The following is a 24,384-nucleotide window of genomic DNA, read 5'->3' on the forward strand; positions in this document are numbered from 1 at the left end:
TATGGGATGTAACTGTCTCCTTTAATCCCCCAGCACAGCAATGCCAATAGGACTTTTCATGGAGGAAGTACATAGGCAACTCTTGAACAACCAACTCTCCTGCAGATTGACTTTCTCCTCTAGTTTTGCTCCCTGATGCCCAAAGCAGCAACCTGAGCAGACATATCCTACATCATCAGATGAGAGAGATAAATGAACACTTTAGGGGGTAATATGAATTTTAAGATTGAAACTGAGGAAGAAGATCAAATCCCTCAATCTTTTTTACAGAACTAAAAAAATATATTGTGTGTATACTTACCTGATGGCAATCAGTAATGCTCTCTCTGTGCAATGAAATTAATCTCAAAGCTGGTGGGAATTATTTCTGACTTCAGAACACCAGTTCCTTCTGCTATTATCTGCTATAATAGCCCTTCAGAGATTCTTCTGGCTTTGTGCTGTGGACACTTACTTCCTGTAAAAATGGTTGAATACATGGTTTTATTTTGTGAAGGTTGGGCAAATTTAATCATATTGTGTTTTCATAAAACACAAAACATAAAACAGTTTCATGTGAAACTGAAATTGGGCACAAGTAGAGAATCGCTTTCTCCCCACTTATTTACCCTTTGCATCATAGAGCAGGTGCTGATATCTCAAGATGAGAGGAACTCTACATTTTAAGTCATTTGGGATGTTGAAGTCAGTCCTGAGTGAACAGGAAGGTTGGATGAGTCAACCAGAATTTCAGAATTGGCTGGACTTACTTTGGAGTGAGGACTTGCAGCTGGCAACTGGGCAGTGATTCAGGAGATAGCTACTGCTAAAAGAAAAAAATAAAATAAAGTATGAGACTTACATGCTTATAATCAGCTTCTAACCTTTTTAAAGACAACCTTCATCCTTTGTGGTGGTTTCTTTTTCCATCCAGAGGGTTTCTGGATATTAATTTTAATCTGATTTCATCAGGACACAAATGTGGGGTGAATAAAGGGCAAAACATATGAGTAGCAGAGGGATTTTATCTGAACCTCAATCACTTACTGGTGTCTCGGGCTGAAAATACCAGAAAAATGAAAGTGACAGAAATAACTAAGAGCAAATTTAAGAAGAGATGCTGGAATGCTCAGATCTAAAGACAGTTATTAGAAGAAGGAGAAACTTGGAAATCAGTAAATGTAATGTGAGAAGAAGTTTGTAGAAGAGGAGGTGGAGGAGAGAGGAGGGAATCATGGAGAGAGAGGACAAGAGACATAAGAAGAAAAGGTATGGATTTAATTACTTGATTAGAGCTAGGTCCTCAACTCTGATTAGAGCTATGTCCTAAGCTGTCTGTTGTCATAAAATGACCCCAATATCTCAGTATGGTACAATAACATTTTTTTCTCTTATGCTACATGTCTATGGCAGGTTAACTGCCAATGGGCAATTCATTGACTTCATCTAGGATTTGGACTGAATGAAAAAGAGGCCTTCTCAGAGGTTTCAGAGGGGAACAGCATGATAAAAATCACAGTACAGAAGGCACTGAAAGACATACTTCACATCTGCTCACATTTCATTTCTCAAAGCAAATCACATGGCCAAACCTAATGTCAATAGGGTGGGAATGTATATTTTGAACAATATATAATTGTCTAACATTATGCAATATCTAAAAATATTTTGATTTTCATAATAAGATAAATAAATGCCACTTCCCTCTAGGGTAGTCTTGGCTGGGGCATTTTTGTACAATGTTTACATTGTAAAACCTAGAGTTAAGGTTTTTCTGGTGATCTTCTCATAATTAGACTGGGGTTATGGGTTTTTTGGGGAGGAAGATCACAGAGGAAAAGTGTCATTCTTATCACATATATCAGGGTATGTTTTATCAACATGACTCATCATTGTTGATGTTAACCTTGGGGGAAGCCTTGTCAGATTTTTCCACTGTAAAGTCCTTGGTTTTACCTCTTTTCTACACTGTACTCTGGATGGAAAAAGAAACCATCATAACGGAAACAACCACTATGCACAGCCCACACTTAAGGAGTGTGGAGTTATGTTGCACCTACTTGGGGGCATTTCCCCCTCTTCACAGGTGAGGATCTGAGATTTAAAGAGTTTAAGAAGAGCAAGTTGACATAATTAAGTTGCATCAAGATCGAAACCCACATCTACCTGACTTATAAAATTATGCTTTTTTCAGTACAATGCAAAAAAGAAGCATAAGAATCAGGAAATGGTTAGAAAAGCAGAAGGATACATCTATGAGTTGTTTCAGTGAAGCATGTTGAAAGTCCTGGCCCCTTGATACTAGAGACATTCAGATAATGATTCCTTAAATTGCTACTCACTAGCACTGGACTGGAGAGTTATATTCATTGATATTTATAGCACTATGCCATTATTGTGCTGATATGGCCTCCTCGTCTTTCTACAAATATACCCTGACTTCATTCTAATCACTAAACCACTTTTCAAAAGGGAAACCAAGTCCTTGCAGCACTGTGAGGGGGAGCAGAGGATAAAAGTGATTTTATCTTCACTTTGTAAGGCCAGAGGATATCTTCTAAGCTTCCAAATAATTTTTTTTTTAAAGAGAGTTATAACCCTAGGTCTGTCTAATAAAGAGAAGGAATATTTCTGTCACAGAAATAGTTTTTGACAAATGAGAAAATGTCACTGAGGCTGAGAAGCAGACCAATAGCATATCGGGGGCGGGTGAAAATTCTGTGAAGTTTTTCCTTTTTATGTGGAGCTACAACAGAATGTTGACATTTTCATGTATGTGTCAGGTTCCATATCCAGTTTCTTATGAAGTGTCATTGACAACAACCACATAACAGTATTGAATTGTGTTTTCTGAACTAGGATAATATGCCTCTTCTGACAAAAACTAAGTTTACAGAGAATGTACAAAGATAAAACAGAATTTGAGGAGATTTTCTAGATTTCATATGATGAAAAGTCTTTTTTTTCTATCAATTTTCATAAACAGAATAGAAAGTACATGGTGTCTGAGTCATAAGTGCACATTATATATTTAACTGTAATATTGTTACAGGATTTTTTTTTCTCTAAGTTCATGGTTCTTGGTCAAGCTGCTTCAAATAACAAAGAGATAGACCAGCAATGGTGGACACCCAAGCAAGGTTTATTGAACAATAGCAAAGTGATAGTACAAAGCTCCAGGGGAGGGAGGGGACCCAAGAGGGTTCCACTGGAGTTGCTACACACAGGGAGTTTTATAGGCTTGTTGGGGGACTGTTTTAATCTGATTAACCCTCCATGCACCTGTCATCCAAGCAACCTTTTGTCACATGGAAAAGAGTGGAAGGCTCCTTCCAGGGTGGTATAAAATCCTTTTAAAGGTGGTTTCCTCTTGGTTGGGGGGGAGGGTTGGTCCTTGTCACTGCCTGCTTGTCTTCCAACTATCCTTCATCAATATGATACTTCTGTATATGATTAGTTTAAATATTCTAAAGTGCAGTAATTTCCAAATAAACTGAGATCTTGGCAGACAATAAGGAGGTCTGTTTCTTATACTATAGAGACATTTATACTTTCAGAAATAATTTTCTTCTTCAATTGCCAAGATTATCTGGACTTTCTAAGATTGTTACATTAATCCTATATAAGCATTGAGGTTTTAGGGCAGTGACTGTTTTGTTTATCATTGTGTCCCAGCACTTGGTACATTCTAGAACACTATATACTTAAATGTTAAATGAATATTGAATAAATATTTTCAAGAGAAAAGCACTGTGTAAATTTAAGATAGTCTTAAAATACACAACTACATCTAATATGAAAGGCTAAAGGCTAGGATCATTAATTTTCTTCAGATCAGACCAGAACTTATTTTTATGAGACTGAAGTGGTGCAGGGTGAGACACCCCATAATGTGCCACTTGGCATAAAGATTATTTTGAGTTAAAAGTAATAAATACTCAGCAGATGCAGGAAAAGCTGTCTGCCTCCCCCATAACTGCCTAAATTTAAGTTGGAAAGCAGAGCCTGCCACAGGAAGAGAGCTATTAACGGAGACTCTCAGCTTAAGGAACCTATCTGCGTAACAGGGCAACCTGGTTTTTCCAAACATCTCTTTCTGCTTTCTTGCTAATAAGATTTTTCCTTTCTGAGGGCGCCTGGGTGGCTCAGTGGGTTGAGCCTCTACCTTCGGCTCAGGTCATGATCCCAGGGTCTTGGGATGAGCCCTGCATTAGGCTCTCTGCTCAGCGGGGAGCCTGCTTCCTCCTCTCTCTCTGCCTGCCTCTCTGCCTACCTGTGATCTCTGTCTCTGTCAAATAAATAAATGAAATCTTAAAAAAAAAAAAAAAAAACAGATTTCTCCTTTCTGTGTCCTCAGACCCTTCACCTCTCCGTAGCTCCAGTAAACTTCCTGTGGCCTCATTGTCTTTGGAATTTCTTCTCTGTGTAGATTCCCCATACGTTTGTGATTACACTGAATTTTCTCCTGTCAGTCTGTATCATGTCAAGTTAATTCTAAGTCCAGCAAGAAGAACCACATAGCAGAGGAGGGTCTTCGTCCTCTACAAGACCAAGTATAACACAGTCTGTATCACATAACTTGTGTGACAACATGTCTTCTTCCAAATATCCTGACCAATGGCAAGAATCCCAAAGGTAAATACTGATTGATATGGGATAGAGAGGCAAAAGAAAAAAATTGTATTTCCTTATTACTTATAACCCATTGTCAAGTCTTAGAAACAGGCAGAGTGACCTTCCTCTGGGAACTCAGCTGCCTTGATGTTGACAGTTTACCAAGGGCAAAAGGCAATCTTAGCCTGATCCCTCCCAGGATCCTGTAAATCTACTTCAAACATATAGGAATTTCTTTGGAAACTTCCTTTATCTTCCCCCTCCAAGATATATGTTAGTAAGCATCCTTCAAGCATACGGCCCACTGATACACATCTGAAAGATCTCAAGAGTGAGTTTTTACTAAACAGTGATAACTTCTAGATATTTATCAAAAATAAATAATCAGGGGTGCCTGGTTGGCTGAGTGGGTTAAGGCCTCTGCCTTCGGCTCAGGTCATGATCCCAGGGTCCTGGGATGGAGCCCTACATCGGGTTCTCCGCTCAGTGGGGAGCCTGCTTCCTTCTCTCTCTCTGCCTCTCTCTCTGCCTACTTGTAATCTCTGTATGTCAAATAAATAAATAAAATCTTTAATAAGTAAATAAATAAATAATCAGAGATTTTGTCAGAGATTAACATTTGAAGATATAAGGGTGTTTGTTACATAATACTGAAAATTTTGAATAAAACATAAATGGTTAATAATACGGGATTGCCTAAATAAATTAGGAAATATTCATTCAATAATTTATTATCCACCCCTTAAAATGAAGTATCTGTATATGCAGAGGAGTGGTGTTGAATCCTTGTTTTTCCACTTTCAGGTTCTATGACCTTGAACAAATGTCTTAACTTGATTGTGCTCTAATCAAATTCACACACAATCATAATTTGAAGAATCAAATTGTTGTACAGGCTTATTACAGAAAAACAGCAGAATTCTGACTGATTTTTTCCAATTTTTATTCCTTAGAGGCTCTGCTTTCAGCTCCTTTAACTGATTCTTTGGGTATTTGCCTCCATACTTCCACCACTCTAAAGGCAAAGAAAGAAACAAACAAGCTTGGTTTTTAAGTTTAAGGCATTATCTACTGACTTCCTACTATGGAAACAAAATTTAGCTTTCCTTCATTGCCTCTATTCCCAGCACATACACTCAGTCTCAATCTCTCTCTCCCCTTTACTTTCTACCCTTCATTCCCAACAGAGCTTCATCATAATTTTGATTACATCATAATTTTGATTACATCACTGCATCACTGTATATAGCATTATGACATAAACATGAGCCTTAATGAGTCATATTGGGTATTATTATTACTTTCATTTTTCTAAGCAAGTTTTGGTTTTCCCAGTTGCCTTTAATTTTTTTTTCTTTTTGGGGTGTTGTTGTTTATTTTTAGCTTCCTATGTATTTGCAATTCTTTCATTCACAAATATTTCCCCAGTGATGCAAGTCTTTTTTCGATACACACATATACATTAAGCATTAATTCCATCCTCCTAGAGTCCCATGTGCCTTCTGACTTCCCACATCTGGACCCGCTAACTCTCAGCTGTTTTTCTGGGGCCTCCCTTCCCAGTAAGCCTAGGAATTCTCTTTCCATCTTTTGCATGAGATTTCCTTTTTTCCTGGATTCCATGTCTTCCTCTCTCTTAGTTTTCTTCTTTGTTTTGTCAGAGCACAGATCCCCCAAAGCTGCTCATAGAAGATAAACTTTTTAACACAACATGTGTCTGAAATATAAAAAACTTCACTCATATTTAACTAATAGTTGGCTAGGAGTGGAATACTAGACAAGAAATCACATATCCTCAGAACTATGAAGGCTTTGATATATTTCCTTCTAATGTCTAGAGTTGCAAATAAGAGATTCAATAACAAAGGCTAACATTTTATCAGCACTGACTATGTGTCAGTTATACTTCTGTATATATTGATGGTTATTATCTCATGTAATTCTCACAGCAAATGTTTAAGGTAGGTGATATGTTTAATATCCATTTTACAGATAATGGAACCTGAGACACAAGTTTGGAGTAACTTTACCAGAGTTTTAGAGCTACCGAGTCTGGGATTAGAATCCAGGTAAACCAGGTAGAAAGTTAATGCTCTTAATCATGATTTACTGACAATTAATTAGTGAACTTTTCAATGAAACATGAACTTTTAATTTGAATATTTTTGTTCTTATTCTTATTATTTTGCAGTCAGTGTCCCAAATGTCACAATGCTATGTCTTGTGGTAGGTCTTTTCTCTTTCATTGTCACATGCATGTAGTGAGATATTTCAATCTGGAAATGCTGTGTGCTTCGATGCTGGAGAAAGTTCTTGAATTATTTCTATATTCTATTTTCTCTATTCTCTGTTTCTAGATTCATGGACTGGTCCCCCTAATTTTCCTGTACTCTGTTCTATTTTCTATAGCTTTCCCTTTTTGCTCTTCTCTGTACAATATTTCTCTGACTTTATCTTCCAAAATTTCTTAAATTCTCCTATTATATATTAATATCCAAGAACTTTTCTTTGTGTTCTCTGAATGTACTTCTTTAAAGCATTCAAGTTTATTTCCCTCATAGGTTTATTATCTCATGGATATATCTCATATTATTCATATTCACATCAATCAGAATATTTTGAGTTTTTAAAAGCATTTCACCCAAGTTGCTGGTCTTATTTCCACCTGTGTTGTATTTGCGTAATACCTGGTGTCCATAGACTATTTGTAATAGAAATGTGACCAGAAGCTTTGTGCAGGTGGGTGAAACTTGTTGGCAGGACATCTGTGTAGTGAAATGACTGTGCTGTTTCATTAGACTATTTTTGATGTCTGTGTCTTTCAGTTTTTCTTTTGGGCTTGGCTGCTTCCTTCTTTTCTTTTTTCTTTTTTTTTTTTTTTTTTTTTTTTTTTAGGATTTTATTTATTTGACAGACAGAGACACAGTGAGAGAGGGGGAACATAAAGAGGGGGAGTGGGAAAGGGAGAAGCAGGCTTCCCACCAAGCAGGGGGCCCTAGCAGGGAGCCCGATGCAGGGTTTGATCCCAGGACCCTGGGATCATGACCTGAGCTGAAGGGAGATGCTTAATGACCGAGCCATCCAGGCACCCAGGTCTTGGCTGATTCCTAAGCGGTAAGTATTCTAGTCACCTGCCCACGTGGTTAAGAGTCTGGCTGCTAGCATTTTGGAAGGCAAGTAGGTAAAGAGAGTCTTGGCATACACAAGGCATCGACTTCCCTGCTTAAAACATAGCACCCTACCTTAAATGTAGTAGTGTTTCCCATTTGAGGGATCCTCCGTTTTACCCTTTCCCTGGACTTAACATTCAGTATATCTCTGGGGAGGAGTTTGGGAAAGGAGAGGGAAGAAGCAGGTATCTCCATGAATGGACTAGGAGTCCATGTCCAGGGCTTGAAATGCTGCTTCAACACATTCACCCATTTTTCCGTTTTTTTTTTTTTTTTTTTTTGCTGCATCTTCCCTTCTTTTTGTTGTCTCCCCTGAGTTTTGAGGTCAGTTATGAAAGGCAAAATAAACTGCTTTTCTAATTTTCTCACTACCAGGTTGACATTCAGCTTTCTGAATTTATGCAGATCAATTACACTTGTTCATCTTCCTTTTACTGCTCTCACATTCTTGGTTATGGTGTATATAAGCATTTTCAAAAACTCCCCTTTCGTCATTTTAGTCAGGTTTGAAGATGTGACAAAGGCAAAAAGTGTGTGTGTGTGTGTGCGTGCATGTGTGTTAGGGGGGAGGACAATAAACCTGCTATTCCTAAATAGCACTTTCTGTTTAAGTGCTTTAAGCTTTGTTTCCTCATATGAAAATGAAGACAATACCTTTTAGGGTTGATAAGAAAATTAAGACATTAAATGAGAGAAATGAGCAAAAACACTTAGACTAATGCCTTTCATGTAGCAAGTTGGTCATTATTAATATACTCTGACAAGGTATTCTAAGGATAGACACTCTAAGTTAAAAATTGAAACATATTTATTTATGTATCTATTATTTTTTTAACTGAAACTTATTTAAATCAAAAATGTGTTTAAAGTAAAGATACACAGAAGAGTTTGTGTATCCATTTGGAAGGAACATAGCAGGATCTTCCTGCAACTGGAGATGCCTCTAGGCTATTATTCTATTCTGTCCTATTCTATCCCCCTCTCTCCCTGGACACAAGAATGTCCAATTTCTCTAGCTTCTTTTCATCTCTGGGTGTCTCCTTTATTCTCTTGTTTCTCCCTCCAGACAAGCTTTCTCTTCTTAACTTAAGGTGCTTACAGCTGAAAATGGCCTCAAGCTCCAACATAGATCTTCACCTGCCTGCCTTTTCTGTTCCTCAATTCCATTTTCTCAGACAGCATTGGTGTAATGGTCCTACTTGGCAAAGAGTGCATTCTTGTTCAGTTAGCCAGAAGTTGGGACCAGGTCATAGTGCTACCCCTGCAGGCAATGGAATGAGGGTACCATGGAGTTAACAGGTACCTGAGATACTGTAATTTATTAGAAAAATAAATATTTGGTCATTCAGATGACCAAAATAGATTTCTCATATATTTGGTCTTTCTCCTTGGTCCCTCACTTATGGCTCCCAAAACTCTGGCTATTTTCTAAGTGCTGAGTGTGATAAAGGTGTTTTTTCTTATGTTTCTAAGGTGACTTTGGAAAACTGCCTAATGGGAACTTGTTGCCAGTGAAACTAACCAAGTGATTAGAGACTGGAACTTCTAGTTCCCAACCCCAGATCTCCTTGGAGGAGAGACAGGTTAGAGATTGAGTCAAATTTTCCATGGCCAATGATATTTATCAATCATGGCTGTGTAATGAAGCCTCCATGAAAACTCAGAAAGCTGGGTTGGTGAATATGTGGAGATTTGGGGAGAAAGGTGCACCTGGAGAGGGCATGGAAGCTCCATGCTCTTCCCATATACCATACCTTGCCCTGTGCGTCTCTTGCATCTGGCTGTTACTGAGTTATTTAATTTTATAATACATTTATGATATAGTAAACAAAACATTTCTCTGAGTTCTGTGAGCCGCTCTAGCAAATTAATTAAACCTGAGGAAGGGTTCATGGGACCCTCTGATTTATAGTCAGTCAGTCAGAAGTACAGTAACAATCTAGGCTTATGACTGGCTTCCTGAAATGGGGAAGACAGTTTTGTAGGATGGAATACTTAACCTGTGGAATCTAACGCTATCACTGGGTAGATAGTGCCAGAATTGAGTCTAATTGAGTTAAATTCTTGGACATCCTACTGGTGTCTGAGCATTGTCTATCAAAGGTGTAGGGAACTACCTTCCCCAAACATTAGAAATTTGGATTCCAGGCACCAAAAGAGTACCTTTAGTGCTGCTCATAATATAATCTTAAGAAGAGAAGAGAGGGAGGAGTCAAGATGGCAGAGAAGTAGCAGGCTGAGACTACATCAGGTACCAGGAGATCAGCTAGATAGCTTATCAAACCATTGAAAACACCTACAAATCCAATGGGAGATCGGAGAGAAGAACAGCAATTCTAGAAACAGAAAATCAACCACTTTCTGAAAGGTAGGACCAGCGGAGAAGTGAATCCACAGCGATGGGAAGATAGACTGTGGGGGGAGGGGCCAGCTCCTGGCAAGCAGCAGAGCAATGCAGCACAAAATCAGGACTTTTAAAAGTCTGCTTCATGGAGGGACCTTGCTCCAGAGGCTAAACCGGGAGGAAGCCCACGTGGGGCCAGTGTGGCCCTAGGTCCTGCAGGGCCACAGAAGGGTAAGGTGTGTCTGAGTGTTGCAGAGCTCGCAGGTATTAGACCGGGGAAACTGGCTAGAGACAGAGCCAAGGAGTGAGCTCTCAGCTTGGGGTTACCTTGAACTGGTCGCATGCTGGGTGAGCTCAGAGCATGGCCACTGGTCAGGGAGACGAGAGTGATTGGGCTCTTTTCTCTGAGGGCACACTGAAGAGTAGGGCCCCGAGCTCTTGGCTCATCCAGGCCGGAGACTGGGAGGCCACCATTTTCATTTCCATCCTCTGGAACTCTATGGAAAGGGTTCAGGGGACAAAAGTTCCAGAAAGCGAACTGGAGCAGATTACATTGCGTGGCCCCTGGTAAGGGTGGAGCAATTCCACCTGGGGCAAAAACACTTGAGAATCACTACACCAGGCCCCTCCCCCAGAAGATCAACAAGAAATCCAGCCAAGACAAAGTTCACCTACCAAGGAGAGCAGAAGAACTCCAGTGGAGGAGAAAGCAAAGCACAGAACTCATGGCTTTCTCTCCATGATTTTTTAGTTTTGCTGTTAATTTAATTTTTTTTTTCTTCTGCTAAATTTTTAAACTTTTACCCATTTCTTTTTTAATGTTTTTTTAACTAGTTTATCATGTATATATAATATATATATATATATTCCTTTTTATATTTTTTCTTTATTTGTTTTCTTTTTTTAATTTTTTTTTCCTGAACTTCTTTTTATTCCCTTTCTCCCTCCCACGATTTGAGGTCTCTTCTGATTTGGTTAAAGCGCATTTTCCTGGGGTCTTTGCCACCCTTTCAGTATTTTATTTGCTCCTTCATATACTCTTATCTGGACAAAAAGACAAGGGAGAAAAACTCACCACAAAAAAAAAAAAAAAAAAAAGAACAAGAGGCAGTACTGAAGGCTAGGAACCTAATCAATACAGACATTGGTAATATGTCAGATCTAGAGTTCAGAATGACGATTCTCAAGGTTCTAGCCAGGCTTGAAAAAGGCATGGAAGATATTAGAGAAACCCTGTCTGGAGAGATAAAGCCCTTTCTGGAGAAATAAAAGAACTAAAATCTAATCAAGTTGAAATAAAAGAAGCTATTAATGAGGTGCAATGAAAAATGGAGGCTCTTACTGCTAGGATAAATGAGGCAGAAGAAAGAATTAGTAATATAGAACACCAAATGACAGATAATAAATAAGCTGAGGAAAAGAGGGAGAAACAGCTACTGGACCACGAGGGGAGAATTCAAGAGATAAGTGACACCATAAGACGAAACAACATTAGAATAATTGGGATTCCAGAAGAAGAAGAAAGAGAGAGGGGAGCAGAAGGTATATTGGAGAGAATTGTTGTAGAGAATTTCCTTAATATGGCAAAGGGAACAAGTATCAAAATCCAGGAGGTGCAGGGAACCCCCCTCAAAAATCAACAAGAAGAGGTCCACACCCCGTCACCTAATAGTGAAATTTACAAGTCTTAGCATCAAAGAGAAAATCCTGAAAGCAGCCTGGGAAAAGAAGTCTGTAACATACAATGGTAAAAATATTAGATTGGCAGCGGACTTATCCACAGAGACCTGGCAGGCCAGAAAGAACTAGCATGATAAATTCAGAGCACTAAATGAGAAAAACATGCAGCCAAGAATACTATATTCAGCTAGGCTATCATTGAAAATAAAGGAGAGATGAAAAGCTTCCAGGACAAACAAAAACTGAAAGAATTTGCAAAGACCAAACCAGCTCTATAGGAAATATTGAAAGGGGTCCTCTAAGCAAAGAGAGCCTAAAAGTAGTAGATCAGAAAGGAACAGAGACAATATACAGTAACAGTTACCATATAGGCAATACAATGGCACTAAATTCATATCTCTCAATAGCTACCCTGAATGTTAATGGGCTAAATGCCCGAATCAAAAGACACAGGGTATCAGAATGGATAAAAAACAAAACCCATCAATATGTTGCCCTCAAAAAACTCATTTTAGACCCGAAGACACCTCCAGATTTAAAGTGAGGGGGTGGAAAACAATTTACCATATTAATGGGCATCAGAAGAAAGCTGGGGTGGCAATGCTTATATCAGATCAATTAGATTTTAAGCCAAAGACTATAATAAGACATGAGGAAGGACACTATATCATACTCAAATGGGTCTGTCCAACAAGAAGACCTAACAATTTTAAATATCTATGCCCCTAATGTGGGAGCAGCCAACTATATAAACCAATTAATAACAAAATCAAAGAAACACATAAACAATAATACAATAATAGTAGGGGACTTTAACACTCCCCTCACTGAAATGGACAGATCATCTAAGCAAAAGGTCAACAAGGAAATAAAGGCCTTAAATGACACATTGGACCTGATGGACATCACAGATATATTCAGAACATTTCATCCCAAAGCAACAGAATACACATTCTTCTCTAGTGCACATGGAACATTCTCCAGAATAGATCACATCCTGGGTCCTAACTCAGTTCTCAACTGGTATCAAAAGACTGGGATCATTCCCTGCATATTTTCAGATCACAATGCTCTGAAGCTAGAACTCAATCACAAGAGGAAATTTGGAAAGAACACAAATACATGGAGACTAAACAGCATCCTTCTAAAGAATGAATGGTTCAATCAGGAAATAAAAGAAGAATTGAAAAAAATCATAGAAGTAAATGATAATGAAAACACAACTGGTCAAAATCTGTGGGACAGAGAAAAGGCAGTCCTGAGAGGAAAATATACAGTGGTACAAGCCTTTCTCAAGAAACGAGAAAGGTCTCAAATACACAACCTAACCCTACACCTAAAGGAGCTGGAGAAAGAACAAGAAAGAAACCCTAAGCCCAGCAGGAGAAGCGAAATCATAAAGATCAGAGCAGAAATCAATGAAATAGAAACCAAAAAAACAATAGAACAAATCAATGAAACTAGGAGCTGGATCTTTGAAAGAATTAATAAAATTGATAAGCCCCTGGCCAGACTTATCAAAAAGAAAAGAGAAAGGACCCAAATAAATAAAATCATGAATGAAAGAGGAGAGATCACAACTAACACCAAAGAAATACAAACTATTATAAGAACATACTATGAGCAACTCTACGCCAACAAATTTGACAATCTGGAAGAAATGGATGCATTCCTAGAGACCTATAAACTACCACAACTGAAACAGGAAGAAATAGAAAACCTGAACAGACCCATAACCAGTAAGGATATTGAAACAGTCATCAAAAATCTCCAAACAAACAAAAGCCCAGGGCCAGACGGCTTCCCAGGGGAATTCTACCAAACATTTGAAGAAGAACTAATTCCTATTCTCCTGAAACTGTTCCAAAAAATAGAAATGGAAGGAAAACTTCCAAACTCATTTTATGAGGCCAGCATCACCTGGATCCCAAAACCAGACAAGGATCCCATCAAAAAAGAGAATTACAGACCAACATCCTTGATGAACACAGATGTGAAAATTCTCACCAAAATACTAGCCAATAGGAGGATTCAACAGTACATTAAAAGAATTATTCACCACGACCAAGTGGGATTTATTCCAGGGCTGCAAGGTTGGTTCAACATCCACAAATCAATCAATGTGATACAACACATTAATAAAAGAAAGAACAAGAACCATATGATACTCTCAATAGATGCTGAAAAAGCATTTGACAAAGTACAGCAGCACTTCCTAATCAAAACTCCTCAAAGTGTAGGAATAGAGGGCACATACCTCAATATTACCAAAGCCATCTATGAAAAACACACCACAAATATCATTCTCAATGGAGAAAAACTGAAAACTTTTCTTCTAAGGTCAGGAACACAGAAGGCATGTCCATTATCACCACTGCTATTCAACATAGTACCAGAAGTCCTAGCCTCAGCAATCAGACAACAAAAATAAATTAAAGGCATCCAAATCAGCAAAGAAGAAGTCAAACTATCACTCTTTGCAGATGATGTGATATTATATGTGGAAAACTCCAAAGTCTCCACTCCAAAACTGCTAGAACTTGTACAGGAACTTAGTAAAGTGTCAGGATATAAAATCAATGCACAGAAATCAGTTGCATTTCTCTCCACCAAAACAAGACATCAGAAAGAGAAATTAAGGAATCATTCCCATTTACAATTGCACCAAAAAGTGTAAGATAACTAGGAATAAACCTAATCAAAGAGGCTAAGGATCTGTACTCAGAAAAGTATAAAGTACTCATGAAAGAAATTGAGGAAGACACAAAGAAATGGAAAAATGTTCCATGCTCCTGGATTGGAAGAACAAATATTGTGAAAATGTCTATGCTACCTAAAGCAATCTGCACATTTAATGCAATCCCTATCAGAATCCCACCCATTTTTTTTCAAAGAAATGGAACAAATAATCCTAAAATTTATATGGAACCAGTAAAGACCTCGAATAACCAAAGGAATATTGAAAAAGAAAGCCAAAGTTGGTGGCATCACAATTCCGGACTTCAAGCTCTATTACAAAGCTATAATCATCTAGACAGCATGGTACTGGCACAAAAACAGACACATAGATCAATGGAACAGAATAGAGAGCCCAGAAATAGACCCTCAAATCTATGGTCAACTAATCTTCGACAAAGCAGGAAAGAATGTCCAATGGAAAAAAGACAGCCTCTTCAATTAAATGGTGTTGGGAAAATTGGATGGCCACATGCAGAAAAATGAAATTGGACCATTTCCTTACACTACACATGAAAATAGACTCAAAATGGATGACGGACCTCAATGTGAGAAAGGAATCCATCAAAATCCTTGAGGAGAACACAGGCAGCAACCTCTTTGACCTCAGCTACAGCAACATATTCCTAGGAACATCGCCAAAGACAACAGAAGCAAGGGCAAAAATGAACTATTGGGATTTCATCAAGATCAAAAGCAAAGGAAACAGTTAACAAAAACCAAAAGACAACTGACAGAATTGGAGAAGATATTTGCAAACGACATATCAGATAAAGGGCTAGTGTCCAAAATCTATAAAGAACTTAGCAAACTCAACACCCAAAGAACAAATAATCCAATCAAGAAATGGGCAGAAGACATGAATAGACATTTCTGCAAAGAAGACATCCAGATGGCCAACAGACACATGAAAAATTACTCCACATCACTCAGCATCAGGGAAATACAAATCAAAACCACAATGAGATATCACCTCATACCAGTCAGAATGGCTAAAATTAACAAGTCAGGAAATGACAGATGCTGGTAAGGATGCAGAGAAAGGGGAACCCTCCTACACTGTTGGTGGGAATGCAAGCTGGTGCAACCACTCTGGAAAACAGCAAATTTTTTCAAAATGTTGAAAATAGAACTATCCTATGACCCAGCAATCACACTACTGGGTATTTACCCTAAAGATACAAACGTAGTGATCCAAAGGGGCATGTGTACCTGAATGTCTATAGCAGCAATGTCTACAATAGCCAAACTATGCAAAGAACCTAGATGTCCATCAACAGATGAATGGATAAAGAAGATGTGGTATATATATATATACAGTGGAATACTATGCGCAGCCATCAAAAGAAATGAAATCTTGCCATTTAAAACGATGTGGATGGAACTAGAGGATATCATGCTTAGTGAAATAAGTCAATCAGAGAAAGACAACTATCCTATGATCTCCCTGATATGAGGAAGTGGAGATGCAACATGGGTGGTTAGGGGGGTAGGAGAAGAATAAATGAAACAAGATGGGATCAGGAGGAAGACAAACCATAAGTGACTCTTAAACTCTCAAAACAAACTGAGGGTTGCTGTGGGGAGGGGGGTCGGGGGGGTGGGTTTAATGGACATTGTGGACGGTATGTGCTATGGTGAGTGTTGTGAAGTGTGTAAACCTGGCAATTCACGGATCTTTTATCCCCTGGTGATAAAAATACATTATATGTTTATAAAAAAAAAAAAAAAGATAAAAAAAAAAGAAGAATTTAAAATGGTACTTATGGTACGTTACATGTTTAGTATGTATATGTGTGTATATATATATATGTTCATATATATAATAATAAATATACACTCATTTGATTGTCGAAAGAGTTAAATGAGAGAATGCATACAAAGTATTTAGCATAATTTGTGACACATTATAAATATGGTAAGTATTTTATGTTATTTAAAAAGTGCTAGAGGGAAGATAGTATTTGTGATTTCAACCCCCCCCCCCAGGAAGTATAGATATGGATTTTTATTTTCTTATTTATACTTCTTTCCAATTTCTTTTACAATGAACATGTATTTTTTTGTAATCAGAAAAATAATTTTATAAATCTACTGATATAAAAAAAGAAATGGATATATAAAAGTGTAGCAGTTGTCTTTAATTTTATCTTCAAACTACAGGATCATTTACTTATTTGACAGCTTGAAAACACTTTCTATAATAACTCATTTCTTGCTATTTTCCTATTTTTTTCCAGTTTTTGAAATTTTTATGGTAAGGTGAGGGAACTTGAAAGTATGTGAGCTTTGTGATAGAATAATTTACAAAGTTTGATTTTTCAGTTCTATGTATCAGAGTTTCCCAGTTCTATGTATAAAAGCTCATAAAGCTTTGAGCAAATATTCAAAAATAAAGAGTTGCAACATAGGAAGAACTATGTCTAAAATCTTTTTACCAAAATTATGTATTTAAAACATGACAGAATTAATACATTAATACATATAATGAATCAGTGTTATCTTTTTTCTGTTACTCTGGCATTCACTATCATCTTGAATATTATTTTCCTTTTTCAAGACAACTTACCTTGTTTATCCAATTCCAGAGTATAATTATAAACTCAGATTCTCAGAAAGGTAGATTAAATGTCATCTCTGAAAATCAGAATTTTTCTGATGAAAAAGTTCAGGCTAAGAAGTTTCCCCCCTTTTCTTGGTAATAAAACTAATAAGCAACGGTATCAAATATAAAACCATAGTTTCAGATTTTAGCTTGATACCCTTTCCGTTGTGAGCCTCTCCTACTACTTCCCTGTGGTTTGTTCATCATAAATTTCCAGGTCTTTACCGACTTTGCCAAATTAGATTGCTTTTTGAAATGTTTACTAAGGCACGGGTGATCTTTGCGGCACCAGTGGGTTGTACAGGTTGATTCTAAATTTCAAAACTCATAGCCAAGTGGGTAACCACAGCATTTTATGAGAAAAGGAAATGTCAGCCTATACCATTCAAGTTGTATCTACTTACCCAAATGTATTTCTTTTGGGGAAAACAAAATACAGTAACAACAAAAATCCCACATTAAAGCAGATTGCTTTGGGGTGCCTGAGTGGCTCAGTTGGTTTAGTGATTGACTTCTGGTTTCTTCTGAGGTCATGATCTCATAGGATCATGGGATCAAGTCCCACATGGGGCTCCATGCTCAGCAGGAAATCTGCTTGAAAATCTGCCTCTCCTATGCACACACACATTCTTTCTCTCTCATAAATAAATCTTTTAAAAATTTATAAAAAATAAAGCAAATTGATTTGCTTTCATAAAATTGACTCTGTGACTCATAACTAATGCTTCCTTTTGTGCTGGGCCTTCCAGGAAGCTCAGAACGAATCAAATCCCTAGTGAGGTATTTTGGCATTAGTGTTTTTTTAGTAATGTGGCCTCCCAGCTTCATATTCTTTTCCTACCTTCATTTTCTCTGTTCCTTGACCATATCATTTTTACTGACATTGTTTCATAAAAAATTTCAAGTACTTTTCTGGAATAAGGCATTATCTAAACAAACAAGTGAAATAATGTTCTTATGTTTTTTCCAATGTACCTGTTGATATAGGTATATACAATTTTTAAAAAACCTGTTATACCTTATTAAACAATAAGTGTATCTTCATGCCTTACTCAGTGTTCACTATAGAAAGCTTCCATATTGCCTTTTGTGAGGTTATGAAATAAAATGAATAATTTTAAGACTTAAAGTTCTTTAGCTGTGTAAATCAGCATTGCCCTTGAATCTCTGTATTCAGTTCAATTTTATCTATAAGGCATATCTCTTTCTATAGTTCTTGATAGATATTGTAATTCAAGATAGAATATATATGAAGTTATATAAATAAAATAAAGAGGCATATCAGATATACAAACATGCCCTCAAAGATTATTTCAATTTATCTTGAACAGAAATTATATAATTTGTATTTATGCAGATATCTCACAGAAAAATTGACAGGGGTATCCAGAAAATCTTTTGGTTTGTAGCTCAGATTAAATCACCCGCTGAGCCTCTTTTTTTTTACCCACATGTTCTTCTAGTAGAGGCTCATTAATTGTTGTATTTACTTGTGTCAGCAAATCATAGTAGATAAGGTATATTACAGGTCATTTTATTCTAATTATAATTATCTGTATTGTGATATTAAGATATATGAAAATTATAGCTTTAATTCCCACTAATGTGTGAGTATACAGATCTTACTGTTAAGAAAACTGTTTTATGTATGTAATTCCACTATTAGCATATTTGTATGATACAATATAATGAAAAATGTGATTCCTATATAACCCATAGGCCATATATATATGAAACTATAGATTTTATATATATATATAATCTATATGAAACTATAGATTCATATATATAGATTATATATTAAAATCTATAGTTTCATTTGCCTAAAAGTATTTTCATATATATTATGAATATTATTCACACATATACATAATACATATTATTGTTGAATCCTCAAAACAGTCCTACAAGCTATATAAGCAAAATAGTGTAAACACAACTTCAGAAGTGTAGACACTGAATGCCAGAGCAATCATGTGACTGATGGCCATGCAGTAGTAAAGTGACAGTGCCAGAACTGGAAGGCAGGTCTCTTCACTCCGGGTCCAGGATGTTTCCACTGCAAGCCACTATAGCTAGCTTCTATGCTTCTAAAAACCACCTGCTCCTTAAAATGACACAGAACTTCTTATGACCTCATCCTGTTCTTTCTCTTGTTAATACTAAACAGGAATAACTAAGGAAATGGAGAGAGGTTTATATATCTGTCCATCACTACCAATCTTCCCACATTGCATTTACACTGGGAGAAGACTAGTCATTTTTTAAAATTAAGGCCTGGACTTTCTTGGAGTCTTCTCAGCCATGTATATCTAAATCCTGCACAGAAACTTTCAGTTTGCATACAATGAAACTTTTCAGAGAATTCCCTCTATACATCAAAACATCATCTATTAGAGTGTCATACATGAGTTTAAAGAACATATTTCTTCTGAAATAAGGTAAATTCAAAGCTAAATCAATCATATGAAGTGCATATATTCTGAAAAGAAAAACTATAATGCTAATAGGTGTAAGGGCCTACTTAGCCAGAGGGAGCCATTTTGTGTTTATGCAGTGAACTTAGATTGACTCTGCCCCTCCCAGAGGAACTTACTTGCAAAGCCCAGATACAAGAATGGGTCAGGCCAGGGGGAGACATCCAATCAGTGGGGCATGCATATATCTATTAGGGTAAATTGAAATTCTATTGGCCACCCATGTGTGACCTAGCATGACTGTGCAGTTGTCTCTGTGTGTTGCTGACCTAGCATGACTGTGCAGTTTTCTCTGTGTATTGCAATCTCATTGGCCACCTGTGTATAGCCAGGCTCAACCACCTCTATAAAAGTTAGTCTCTGAGGCTGGGAGGGATCGCCTCTTTGTAAGAGATGGCCCTGATGGGTCAGTTTGATTCTCGATGCTTGGTGCAAAATAAAGCTTTGCTTGACCTTTGCTTTGCATCAGTCTCGCTCCTTTGATTATGGACCCTAACAATAGGTATTTGAGATTCTTTTTTTATTTGTTTATTTGGTTCATTTTTGTTTTGAGATTCTTTAAATGTCTTTTATTCTTTTGAATTTTCCAAGCCTAGCATCTCAAATTTACATGTAATCAGAACTCTTGAATTTCTTCCCGGCCCACCACACAAACCAGGTATGTGCAGCCTTCCAGTCATCTACAAATTATAAATGGCCTCTTCATCCTCTTGCTCAGTCCGAAAACCTAATCTCATTCTTGACTCCTCTCTTTAGAGGAGTACACATTAGTGCAAATACATCCTGAATTTGACCACTTCTGATAACCTGTACTGCCATCCTTCAAATTTTACCTAAATTTTACCTCACTAGCCACCTACTTGGCTTCCCTGTTTCCATTCTTGCCTATTCCCGTTTTCCCACAACCCCCAGCCAGTTCCCCGTGCAGCAGCTGGACGAGTCCTATTAATACGTAATTCAGATCATATCATTCTGTTCTTCTTCTCCAGTGGCTTGCTTAAATTTTTCCCCAGGCCTGTATAAGATCTGGCCTTGGCCAGCATCTCCACCTCTTCATCACTCCCCTCTAGCACCATTCCTCAGTCACAGTGGCCTTCCTGTTCAACATTTCTCAGCCTCTTTTCCTGGCATATACTTCCCCAGGTCTTTACAGAGTCCCATTTCCTCAATTCATTCCTATCTCTGCTCAATTTAGAGAGTTTCTCTTCCCTGACTCTACTCAAAATATGCTCCTTCATCTTTCTGTTCTTGTCTGTCTCCCTGCCTTGCTTTGTTTTTCTTCATTGCACTATCACTACCTCACTTCTATTGAATGTACATTAATTTATAATCTGCTGTCCTCTTAAGGATGTTAGTGCCACTAAAGACAGGGACAACATTGCTCGGTGCTCCATCCCTAATGCTTACAGCAGTTCCTGCTCAACAAATATTTTCTTTCCAGTTATAAAGTAGTACCTTCTAATTAGAAGTAACATGCATACTTTTGCTAAACATAAACCAAAACTCCAATTATAGACTGGAAACATTCTACAAAGTGCAGCTTTGACAAAGGAAAAGAATGAGCTGTCAGGAGAATTGAGAGGTTAAGTGAAGAAAGTGGAAGCTGAGCAGAGCTTGACCTGAAACAAGGCATTATAGAAGCTAAGGAGAAGAGAAATAATGGAAGAAAGAAAATAAGACTGCAATTAAAAATAGAAAGTTCACCGAAGGCCAATTTCTGTGTTACGAGTGACTGAGTTCCAGAGAGGACCAGTTCTATAACAGGCTGTGGAAAGGGGTTTGACACTAGGCACAGACTGCCAAGGTTATTACTCTGTAACAGAGCTCTGTGGACCCTTTAATAATGATGGCAGGCACTCAGTGCAAAGGTTAGCTGCAGAGGACACCTGAGATGGAAAGTGAACAGCAAAGTGCATGACATGATTCGGCTTAAATCTAGTAACTGCATGGCAGAAGACTGAAATGTTCATTACGTAAATAGAGATTTCAAGCAGAACAGGCACATGAGATAGGGCCCCAACTGTTTTCAAAGATCAGGTTTACTGGAATCTAAAATGAAGTTAAATCCAAAATATCCACAAAAAGAAACTATTCAAAGAGAAATGGAACTGGTAAAGGAAGAAAGGTAAGAGAGAGATGTTCACACACATATGCATATTGAGTTGACTATCCGTGGGCAAATGGTGTTGTGAGGAGAGAATAATAAGAAATCTGAAAATGGCATCAGAAACACTGCGCATGTGTGCACATATGCACACACACAAACACACTCTCACACATGGTGTGAAACAGATGAACCAGTTTAAGATCTCTTGATAACTATTTGGCAGCACTGTGAATTCAAAGCCAGAATTCCTGGGGTTTAAAACAGGCCAGATTACAAATTAGTTGAGAGATCTTATGTGAATCATTTCACTCCTCTAAGCTTAACTCTTCTTATGGGTAAAATAAGAGGATTTAATTACATGATTCCTAAAGTCTATTGCAATTCTAACAATCCCTGTAATTATAACCATTGGCATTGATTTGAGGTAGGTGAAGTAAATCACAATTGTAAAACGGCTCCTAAGGATTAACTCTTTTCCTTATTCTGCTTGTAGTCAATCAAATAATCATTCACCATCCACCTATCCTTCATTCAACAAACATGTTTGAGTAACTTCTATATGCCAAGCACCACTCTAGAAGTTTCAACAATGTCCCTGACCTTAAAGACCTTAATATAATAATCTTCTACCAAAGGGGTTTAACACTATAGTTTTTAAAAGTTAATTGTTTTCAACACTTAGGTAAGACTCATTTGGTCAACTGATAAATTTGTTCATTTGCCAACATGCAGATTTATATATATATGTGTTTGCATCTGTGTCATCTCCTGAATCATACCGGAATTTTATCTGCCAAGTTTATGCAAATGTGTGTGTGTGTGTATGCATATATATACATGCATATATATGTATATATATACACAAGAGTATATATGTGTATGTGTGTGTACATATATATATATATATATATATATATATGAAGTATATATACACATGGATATATGCCCTCATTTTTCCATAGTATTTATAGCTCAGTCCTACTGACTTATACATAGGACTCTAGGCCCCATTGCATTCCATACTTGGTCATGGACAAAAGAATACTATTACTTGAGCAAGAAACCTGTGTCCTCATTGAGTTGAACCTATTGGGTGGCTCATGTAGAGCAGAGCCCCCTCCCAGGGACTCAAGTTGTGCATTAGCCTCTCTTAAGAGTCTATTCATTTCTGCCACTGATGCCCATATATTGAAGAATGAACTCATTTCTCATTCCTTCCTCATCTTGAGAATGGCTCCTATGACTTGGAGATTTTTTAACAGTCCTCCCTGGCAAGTTGTCTTCTCCTTTTTCTGATTTGCCACATACCTAGCATTCACTCAATTTTACCAGGACTTTGTTTCACTTTGAAGTTTTTATTATCAGAAAAATAACTGACTCCTAAACATCTAGACAAGACTATTTTGATTATGGGATTTATGCCTCTTTTTTAAGGAATGAAAAAAAGACACCTTTCTTTATGTAAAACCACCTGCTAAATAAAAAACTCATGCTTATTTAAGAGCCAGATAGTTATTTCCTCCTGTTCTGTTCTATCTAATAATCCAGAGATGTCTGGTTTTAAAGAGAAATATAAAACTTTGAATAAGAAACATTATTATTTGCTTTACTTAAAAATAAATATGAATACCAAATAATAGACAAATTACTATTCCAACATAAATTATATTTTTCTTATCCTTTTGTGGAAGGTGCTTAATACCACTGTTCAATGGCAGACATGGAAATGCACTGCTCAGCTCTGCCTTCAAAGAAGGACTTGCTGTAAATGTAGAGAATGTGGTCAGCTGACAGCCTCTGTGCCCTGGGTCTGGGTTGTGCTACCAGGCAGCTGTGGAGAAGAGCAGATCTGGTAGCTAAGGACGAGGGGACTCTGGAAAGTTGAGTGGGAGGAGTGAGATAAGAAGCACCAGTTGTTTTCCTGAGACCAACGTTACCTGTGGCAGCTACAGCCTATCCTACTAACCTCTCTTTTCTAAGTTTCTTTTAGGAAAATAAGTCCACCAGAATATCAGAGGATATGCTGCCAAAACAAGCGGAGAAGGAGATGGAGGGAGTATACAAATGGACTGTGGTAGACACAGAAATGTGCTGCCCATCCTTCCTCAAGAAATACATTTCTGCCCAGGTGCAAGGAAGCAGAGGATAGCAGACAGCCCCTCTTCATTGACTTCTTCAGAATTTGCCTCAACTTCAGGGATCCAGGTCCTCAGTATTTGAGTGGTTGGCAACCAGTGATTGAACAACATGAAGGTATAAGCACCTGTCCATTTCAGCCCATTGCAAATTCCTCTGATGGTCAATATTTGCTCTGGACCTCCCATTAGGTGTGCAGAGGCCCTGACAGACCTGCATCACGATCTGAAGCCCTCCCCAATCTTGCTTCCTGCCCACCCTCACCCCCCACTCACTTCTCTCTTGAAGAGGTTTTGCTTGTCTTACTCCATCTCAGGACCTGCTTTCAGGGGACACAACCCATGGCACTCACCCCCTCTCTCACTCACATGTGACAGTGTCTCTTACTTTGCATCCTTACCTCTTAGGCTAGAGGAACAAGGAATGTTCAAGGTAGCCCACAGCACAGAGCTCTGATGGTCGGAGTCTGGCAGAGTGGGAAAAGTCAAAGGGCAGGAATAAAATCATTTCAGTACTTTTTTACTTTTTATCTCAGT

General features: G+C 37.7%; 1 long non-coding RNA gene across 1 annotated transcript in view; it reads right to left on the bottom strand.

Moving 5' to 3' along the window:
• Nucleotides 1-308: 308 nt before the first annotated feature.
• LOC101687447 overlaps nt 309-24,384 on the bottom strand; it is a 106,101-nt gene continuing 82,025 nt past the window's right edge. The window contains exons 3-4 of the long non-coding RNA XR_201438.2: nt 750-805; nt 309-457 (exon numbers count right to left, since the gene is read on the bottom strand). This is a non-coding gene — a long non-coding RNA (uncharacterized LOC101687447). The remainder of the gene's footprint in view (nt 458-749; nt 806-24,384) is intronic.

This window comes from Mustela putorius, unplaced genomic scaffold, assembly GCF_011764305.1.
Source record: "Mustela putorius furo isolate JIRA1106 unplaced genomic scaffold, ASM1176430v1.1 tig00003834_pilon_pilon_pilon, whole genome shotgun sequence".
Lineage (NCBI taxonomy): Eukaryota > Metazoa > Chordata > Mammalia > Carnivora > Mustelidae > Mustela > Mustela putorius.